The 10,064-nt window shown below is 40.3% G+C and overlaps 1 pseudogene; it reads right to left on the bottom strand.

Annotated features, from left to right (window-relative positions):
• Window positions 1-1,052: 1,052 nt before the first annotated feature.
• LOC112860452 (UDP-glycosyltransferase 3A1-like) lies at window positions 1,053-9,154 on the bottom strand (annotated as a pseudogene).
• Between the last annotated feature and the right edge of the window lie 910 nt (window positions 9,155-10,064).

Below are 10,064 nucleotides of genomic sequence, written 5' to 3' on the forward strand. Positions count from 1 at the left end.
AGAAGGAGGGGAGTGAGAGCTACAGACAACAGGATGGAGCCACCACACCAACCCTTATCAAAGAAACAAACAGCAAACAACACAAAACAAAAAAAAACCCGGTGTTTAAGGCACACTTTCCCCGTGTATGTTGCTAGGAATTGAATGTAATTCCTATACACTGAGGGTTACTTTCTATTTCTGCCACATTAGGGTGGCAGAAAGATGTTTCCTAAATCAACAAAGTCCAAGGAGCTGCCATACTCACTGGACCTGAGGCCCCAGAGCCTTGTGCAGAGGTCTGGGATCTGACATGAGTTCACCATGACTACATTTTTAAGAGTGGGAAACATAAGAAGGGAATTTTAAGAAGTGAAAACCACAGCATCAGCTGTGGCCCAAAAACAGGCTCCAGGCCTGACCAGCAAAGAGAGTGCTCTTTGCAGGGGAGGACTCAGCACAGAGACCATGGGTGGAGTCCTGGGAGGGCCACCCTTGCCTAACTGCAGGACAGAGTCCAGGCTTCCTGAGCTTGAGGTGAGGTGAGAAGGAGACACAAGAGGAAGACCCAAAATGGAAACTGGCCAATATCCTTTGTCATATCATAAAAAGTGAGGATGGAGAAAGGTCAGAAAGCATGAGAAGTGTCCAGACAGCAAGGATGAAGTAAGCAGGGCCCTGTGTCTAGGAACTGGAAGTGCAGAGGAAGGCAGGGCTGTGTGCTGAAGGTCAGGGCCTGAGTGAGGAGTCTATTGATGAGGGGCAAGTCAAGAAGCCAAGATAAAATTCACACACACAAAAAGTAGAACGGGGACTGAGATTGTGGCGTGAGATGTGGGGGCAGGGATATGAGGAATCACTGTTTGATCAGCATGAAGTTTTAATTTGGGTTGATGACAGCAGTTCTGAAATGAGTGACAGTGATGTTTGCACAATGATGTCAATGTGCTTAATGCCACTGACTGTACACTTAATGGTTAGAATGGCAAATTTTATAGAATATATTTTTTACCACAACTTGAAAAAAGAATCCCAAGATTACATCATAAGAATTTCTAAACAGATGCAGTAAATGGTGAGGAAATATTTGTGTGCTACCCTCAGGTGCCAATATGGGGAAGACACCAGGGCTGCCCTGTGCTGGGGAAAGCCTTCTAGAACCAGTGGCTCCCCAAACACCCATCAAGGCTGCACCCCCATCAGGCCTTCTTCAGCTTCCTGGCCCCACACAGCCACCTGGCCACCATGCCCAGCAGCTTCCCGCAGAGCCACAGGGTGCCCAGGGTGACCACCAGCAGGAACAAGAAGACGTCCAGCAGGTATTGGTCATGCCACGGCTGCTGCAGGGCATGGGGCTTGAGGTGGGCCGCACCCCCTGTCTGGAGGATGTGGTCGATCCAGCCCACCAGCCTCTGGGCAGGGGTCAGGGGGTGGGAGTGCCTGATGATGCTGGTGGCCACCGCTGCTGACTTGCACCTGTTGGCAGACCCAGAGGTGGGTGTTACTCAGGTGGTCTCAGAAGTCTTAGAGACCTTGTATCACACACACTCTTCCCTCCACACACAGAAGACTCATTTTCAAGGAAAAGTTGTTGGCCTGGTCTTGCCATAGTCTAACTGGTTCCACTGAAAGGTTTAAACTGCTCCCTCCACACAAAGTTCCTTGCCTAGTGCTAAAGGTGCTAAACTATAAAACAGTGACCAAGCTGCAAGGAAAAGTCTCTACCCAGGAGGCTTAAGGTCGCTAAAGGAAAAAATATATATGAATATAAGGGATGTAACATACCCACGACTCAGGGTAGATGTCCCTGAAATCCTAATAAGTTATTCAGTTAATCCTGGTTATCAGATCATTGTGCTGGATGGGAATTTACCTAAGACATCACGGGCCCTTTTACTGACTCAACAGAAATTCATCCCAACTTACTGTGTGGCAGGCCCTGTGTTAGGCCCTGGGGATGCAGGGGAAAGCAAGAGACACACTGGGCCATCCAGGGGAGCTTCCTCTCTACTTTCTAGTGTGAGTGACGCACAACAAATTAAAACAAAAGAAATGGGGTAGTTACTGATCCTGAGAAGTGTTAAGAAGGAAAAATGAATTATGATTGAAGGGGGTGAGAGAGAAGTGCATTTAGGGCTGTCAGACAAAGATCACCTATCTGAGGAAAGGACATTGGACATGAGCCTGACTGCCATGAAGGAGCCAGTCCTGAGAGGAGAAGGAAGGATGTTCTAGGAAGCAGCACTGACAAAGCACCTGAGGCAGGAAACAATTTGGCATATTAGAGGACAGAAAGGCAACCTCTGCCTCAGTGCAATTCTACTATAAGCAGCCCCAAAATCCCCTCAGAATCTTCACAACCCTTTTGGTAGAAAATTGTTCTTGGCATATAACCTAAATGCCTAGTCTTGCTCTCAGAGGAAATAGGTTAGCTGTTAGTATCATACTAATATCATTCTGTGTCCTGGAAGTTTCACTTTTATTGCAAAAATGTGCCACACAGGGCCCTTCGTATTTCATATCTTCATTCAGCCTACATGACGACAAGTTCAGAGAGCTCCATACCACTTGTCTTCCATGACTTTCTTCATCTTCAGAGCAAATGTCTTTGCCTTTATCTGCATAATCTGGATAGAGACACTAAACTTTTAGCTTCTGCTCAGACCAAGTTTTCAGGCTGATCTCCAAGGATGGGAATCCCCACCATGGGCATACCATGTTGGATGGCCTCCATTATGCTATTCATCCCACCGTGGGTGACAAAAAAAAAGGATGCGTGGGTGAGCTGTTGTAAATCAGGAACAGATCAGAATATGTCAGGCTGAAATCTTTCAGAACACCAGGGAAAGCATCTCAACAATAAACATTAAAATAATAAAATTAAATAAGGCAAAATAAAATAAGATAAAAGGACACAAATAAATGGAATAAAGCCCAGGCTTACTGGGCTCTAAGACTTAATACTTTAAATATGTCATTACTATCCAAAATGATCTCAGATACCATGCAATCTCTATCAATAGTGAATAACATTTTGTTGCAGAAATAAATAACCTACTCTAAAATTCATATGGAACTTCAAAAGAACCTGAGTACACAAAACATCATTGACAAAAAGAAGAGTTGAAGGTCACACATTTCCAGATATCAAAATTTAATACAAAGCAACAATAATCAAAATAATGTGGTATTGGCATAAAGATAGATATATACATACATGAATAAAAAACAAGATGTATATTTGGTCAAATAACTTATGACAGGGGCGCCTGGATAACTCAGTTGGTTAAGCATCTCACTCTTGATTTCGGTTCAGGTCATGATCTCACAGTCGTGAAATTGAGCCCCATGACAGACTCCACACTGGGCATGGAGCCTGCTTAAGATTTTCTCTCTCCTTCTCCCTCTCCCCCTCCCTCACTCACACTCTGTAGATGATAGATAGATAGATAGATAGATAGATAGATAGATAGATGATAGATTGATAAATAACTTATGACAAATGTGCCAAGACCATTCATAAAATAAAAGACAGTGTTTTCAATAAATAGTGTTGGAACACTGGATATCCACATACTAAAGATTGAGTTTGAACCAGTTTTATTATACCATACTCTAAATCAACATAAAATGGACTAGAGATCTAAAGGTATGAGTTAATAGTATAAAACTCTTAGCAAAAAATATAGGGAGAAATCTTCATGTCATTATATTTGGTAGTGATTTCTTCGGTAAGACACCAATAGCACAGTCAACAAAATAAATAATAGTGAAATTGTATTTCATAAAAAATAAAAACTTTATGAATCAAAGGACACTATCAACATAGTAAAAGGGCAACCAAGGAAGTGGGAGAAATATTTGCAAGTCATATATCTGATAAAGGATTGATATCCAGGTTAAATTAAGAACTATAACTCTCTCCAACCCCCCCATCAAAATCCAAAAATTGGCAAAGACTTGAACAGATATTTTTTCAAAGAAGATATATAAATGTCTAATAAGTTTATGAAATGGTAAAATTCACTAATCAGGGAAATTTTAATCTAACCATAATGCGACACCAATTCCCACCCATTAGGATGGCGAATAACAAAACTAAAACACACACATGCACACACACACACAAACAGAAAATGACAAGTGTTTGTGAAAGTATGGATAAATTGGAATCCTTGTGCGTTGTTGGTGGAAATGTAAATTTGTGCAGCCACTGTGAAAGACTATATGGCAGTTCCTCAAAAAATTAAGTATTACAATTATATGCCTCAGAAACTCCATTTCTCAGTATATTCCCAAAAGAATTAAAAGCAGGGACTCAGGGGCGCCTGGGTGGCGCAGTCGGTTAAGCGTCCGACTTCAGCCAGGTCACGATCTCGGGGTCTGTGAGTTCGAGCCCCGCGTCGGGCTCTGGGCTGATGGCTCAGAGCCTGGAACCTGTTTCCGATTCTGTGTCTCCCTCTCTCTCTGCCCCTCCCCCGTTCATGCTCTGTCTCTCTCTGTCCCAAAAATAAATAAACGTTGAAAAAAAAATTTTTTTAAAGCAGGGACTCAAACAAATATTTGTACGCTACTTTTCATAGCAACATTATTCACAATAGCCAAAATTGGAAGTAACCCAAGTGTCTATCAACAGATGAATAGATAAACAAATGTGGCATATACATACAATGAAATATTACTCAGCCTTAAAAAATAAAGAAATTTGGACACATGCTACAACATACCTGAATCTTGAAGACATTATGCAAAGTGAAACAAGCCAGCACAGAAGAGCATCTATTGTAAGGTTCCACCTGCATAAGACACCTAGAATTGTCAAATTCATACAGAAAAAAGGAGAATAGTAGTTGCCAAGGTCTGGATGCAGAGAGGAAACGAGGAGTCACTGTTGAGTGGGTATGAAGTTTCAGTTTGGGAAGAGAAAAATGTTCTAGAGATGGAGGCAGGTAATGGTTGCACAACAATATGAAAGTTCTTAATGCCCCTGAACTGTACCCTTCAAAATGGCTAAAGTGGTAAAATTTATACCATGTCTGTTTAGCCACAACAGAAAACTTGGGAAATAAGAGAAGAAAAACTGTACAAAGCCAAAATCTGTTATCTCAAAGTTTATACACCTTCACTTCCATTATTCTCTTCTTTAATAACTCCTGTCTCACTTCCAAGACTTGACCTACCATCATGTCAGGTAAGATCTGTGTTTTGGCCTAGTCTTATTTGTGCAATTGAATCATCCACTCTGTGGTCTGGCCAGTGTCACCAAAGGAACCCAGCCTCATGGCCATCTTCCTTAGATCTCCACACATGGGGCCCCCTGTTCTCTCAACTTGGTGTGTCTTCCTTCCCAGTTCTGTTTCTTCAGATTCACAGAGTGTAAAATATACAGCCCTTAATTTATTTTTCAGGGTTTCCAATAGACATTTCTTACTCACCCAAGGGTTAAATTCTCTATAACTCCATCTTAATATAATGTTGAAGAGTTTTTGCCAATTTATTCAACATTTATCACTTACTGTTAAGGGTCTACTTTGCTGTAGGTACAGTATTAAGTAGTGAATATTCAGCAGTAAGAAAATAGATATGGATCCTTCTCACATAGAGCAATCCAGCATTTAAACCAAAGTAAACATAAATATAATTTTTTTTAAAATGCCACCATGAACCAAAGTCCATTTTGCCCATGAACCATTCCCCCAACTTTTTCTGTTCACTCAGTGCAAGATCAGTAGGGAAAGAATAGAGACTTTAGTGCCTAGAAAGTCCAGGCCAGATATGGGCTTTTGCTGCTCTGAGATGAATGGTGTTGGAATATTATGTACATCACCTAAACATCTGTCCTCTCATTTATAAAACTGGAGATCATGACAGTTCTCCCAAGGTGGCACAATATACAATATATGAGATAATGTCCATGTAATAGTAACCCAGTACCTACCTGCAGGCAACAGGCAACCACTAAACTTAGCTCTACTTCATTTTTATAACTATTAGAGCAGTGGTTATGAGTTCAGGCTCTGCATTCAGACCATCTGGGTAACATTTAAAATTTTTTTTTCAACGTTTATTTATTTTTGGGACAGAGAGAGACAGAGCATGAATGGGGGAGGGGCAGAGAGAGAGGGAGACACAGAATCGGAAACAGGCCCCAGGCTCCGAGCCATCAGCCCAGAGCCCGACGCGGGGCTCGAACTCACGGACCGCGAGATCGTGACCTGGCTGAAGTCGGACGCTTAACCGACTGCGCCACCCAGGCGCCCCTAAAACTTACAATACCTAGACCCACTCCCAGACAAATCAAATCAGAAAATCTAAGCTGAGTCAGGAACCAGGCCTCTATAAGAAGGAGACATTGGAGATAATGCCCACAATTCTTGCTGTGAGTTGAAACAGTCTTAACCCGGTTATACTATGTCTTATTTTTTTAATATATCACATGGGTAACTTATCTCCACAAAAATTCATTCATGTGGTAGCCTCGCACTCCATGATTATTTACTGTGATAATAAAAAATGAAAATTAAAATATTGATTTATTGATGGGGTGCCTGGGTGGCTCAGTTTGTTAAGTGTCTGACTTCAGCTCAGGTCATGATCTCATGGTTTGTGAATTCAAGCCCTGCATTGGGCTCTGTGCTGAGAGCTTGGAGCCTGGAGCCTGCTTCGGATTCTGTGTCTCCCTCTTTCTGCCCCTCCCCTGCTTGAGCTCTCTCTCCCTCTCTCTCTCTCTCTCTCTCTCTCTCTCTCTCTCTCTGCTCTCTCTCCCTCTCTCTCTCTCTCAAAAATGAATAAACATTAAAAAAATGATAGATGATAGATAGATAGATAGATAGATAGATAGATAGATTTATTGAAGCATTTTTACCACCAAGGCTAGGTCTATGGTAAGGCATAACAAGAGACCTGGGTATCATTATTTAAGAAGACCCTCAATCTCAGGGTCATGTGGGACATAACAGTACTTCCATGACCATTGCAGGAAGTGTTTCCTTAAAAGTGGACCCTGGAATCAGCAAGATGGCAGAGTAGGAAGCCCTGGATGTTCCTTCCCCCTACAAACATGCCAGTTTAGCAACATTTCATGTTCAAATTTCCCTTGTAAGAAATCCAGAAACCAAATGAAAAGGTACTGCACCCAAGGAAAATGTTAACCAAACTCATGAGAGCTGGCAGATAGTTTTGAAAATACCCTATCACGAGAATCCCAGCGTATGGATATCCACATGAACAAGAATAAAATTGGACCTTTACCTTACAGCATACAAAAAACTCAAAATGGATTAGAGAATTAAACATAATACCTGAACTACAAAGCTTTTAGAAGAAAACACAGGAGGGAAAACTTTATGGTATTGGTCTCCGCAATGATTTCAATGATATAGGACCACGAACAGGCATGCATAAATAAATAAATAAACAAACAAACAAATAAATCAAACCAAAAAGCTTTACACAGCTAAAGGAACAATCAACAGACTAAAACACCCTAGAGAATGGAAAATATTAAAAACCATATCCTGAAAAGAGGTTAATCTCCAAAGTATACAGCATGGTCCACAAATCAATAGCAAAAGTGTAAAAAAAACCTAATAAACCTATTAAAAAATGGGCTAAGTACTTGAATACACATTTATCCAAAGATAAAGTACAAATGACCAAAAGATATATGAAAAAATTCTCAACCTTGTCATCAGAGAAATGCAGATCAAAACCACAATGAAGTGTCACTTCACACTTGTGGGTATGACTATTATCAAAAAAGCATACAGACAAGTGTTGAGGATATGGAGAAATTGTGAACTTTATACATTGTTGTTGGAAATGCAAAATGGTGCAGCCATTATGGAAAACAGTGTGGACATTCCTCAAAAATTTAGAAATAAAACTACCTTATGATTTATCAAACTGATTTCTGTGTATATAGTCGTGAAAACAAAATCAGGATCTCAAAGAGATATCTGCACTCCCACATTCATTGTAGCACTATTTGTGATAGCTGAGAAAACCACCAAAATATCCATCAAAAGATGAATAAAGAAATTGTGGCGCGCACACACACACACACACACAATGGAATACTATTTAATTTTTAAAAAGGAAGAAATTTTTCAGTATGTGAAAACATGGATGAACCTTTATCACTTTATGCTAAGTGATGTAAGCCAGAAAACAAACATTGCATGATTTCAATTATATAAGACATCTAAAAGTCAAATTCATAGAATTAAAAGTAGTCTTTCACTTCCAGGGGTTGGGGGAAGGGGTAATGACTAGTTACTACTCAAAGGAAAAAGAGTTACAGGTAAGTGAGATGAATAAGATCTAGAGATCTGAGGTAAATATGGTACCTACAGTCAATAATTCTGTGTTGTATGGGGCTCCTGGGTGGATCAGTCAGTTGAGTGTCTGACTCTTCATTTTGGCTCATGTCATGATCTCATGGTTTGTGGGATCGAGCTCTGTGCCCAGCTCTGAACTGATAGCACAGAGCCTGCTTAGGATTCTCTCTTTCCCTCTCTTTCTACCCCTCCCCCATTCGCAAGCTTGCACCCACTCTCTTTTTCTCAAAGTAAATGGATAAACGTAAAATAATAATAATTATACTTAAATGTTGGGCTGTTAGAAATTTGTTCAGAGGGTAGATCTCATATTACCTATTTTGATCACAGTAAAATAAAAGATAATAGAATAGAAAAAATAAAAATAATAATTAAATTAAATTAAATTAGTATATCTTAGGTGTTTTGCTTGTCTCACTCTATTTCACTCTCAGTTCCCACTGGGAAGGGAACCACCAACTCTGCACTGAAGAGTTTTGCAAGAGGTCCACATTAAGAGCTAAGGTTTCATTTACTTGTGGTACTTGTAACAGGTCTAGCCACTAAGCCTCCAACATACACAGTGTTGGGAAGCAGGGGCCTAGCAAATTCAAGGGCAAAGTCAGAGTTAACAAATCACAGCTCTGATTTCTTTAGAAGATGAGACAAAACCAGCCTAGAGCCTTCCAGAAATGTTCCTTGATGGTGTTGTCAAACACAGTCTGGATTCGCCATTGTCTCATGAAGAAATCAAAGAACATCAGAAAATTCCTCACTCTGCGCCAGAAGTCCATGTGATCAGTTAGCAAGGAATGGAACACTAGAACATAAGACACAAACAAGGCTTTGTAGCCCATGGTCCACACTTCCAAACGGTGTGGGAAGAATTGACACAAATGGCTTCCCAAGCATCTCAGCAACCAGGAAAGAACAGAAGGCAAATGCTTCAACAAATACCAGATCAAAGTTCTCATTTGTTTAAGGAACCCATGATATTGCCTCTCCTTAGCAATCACTGCATCGAATTTCCAGTTGTTCCATTAACTTTACAAAGCCGTCAAGTGCTTCTCTGTAAGGAAAAAAAATAATGATGACAAATATTCACTAGAGATGTTAATTTCACAATACTTAGCAGAATCTTTGACTCAAAGAAAATACTCCAGTTATGTCAGACCACATCTGGCAGCTGCCCACCTATGTTACCAGTGTCCAATGAGTACTCTACTCTGGTCACTCTGCTCCAAGTGTTTCTGCTTCCTAAAATATTTTCCCTTTTCCTCCTCCCCCTTCTCCAGCCAATCATTCGCACCCACCATCCAGCCAATTCAAGAGCCTTCTGCTTTGGAAGTTATCTCTGACTGTAGCAGACCTTACAGTTCCATATCTACCTGACACATTCTGTGATGCTCTCTTTAATTTTCATCTGTATACTGACTGTTTATGAGTGACTGTCTTGTTTCCCAGCCTAACTGTGGAAGTAACTTGGTAGCAGAGTCTGTCAATGTTGATAATATAGCCCTTTTTTGTTCTTTAAGTTTTGTACAGTCTACATTTGAAAGATTGCTTCACACAAGGAACTTTGTGATGATAATATTAGAATCCCAATTCTAAGCTGAATACAAGGTTTCTATCTTTCTAGCCTATGAGGTAAACAATTTAAAACAATAAATAAATAAATAAATAAATAAATAAATAAATACCTATTTGAAGCTTATCATTAACCTTTCTATTTCATGCTTGCTGGAGTAGTCAAAGTAGTTAATGCTA

Source organism: Puma concolor, chromosome A1, assembly GCF_028749965.1.
Source record: "Puma concolor isolate L17-30 chromosome A1, mPumCon1.1.hap2, whole genome shotgun sequence".
NCBI lineage: Eukaryota > Metazoa > Chordata > Mammalia > Carnivora > Felidae > Puma > Puma concolor.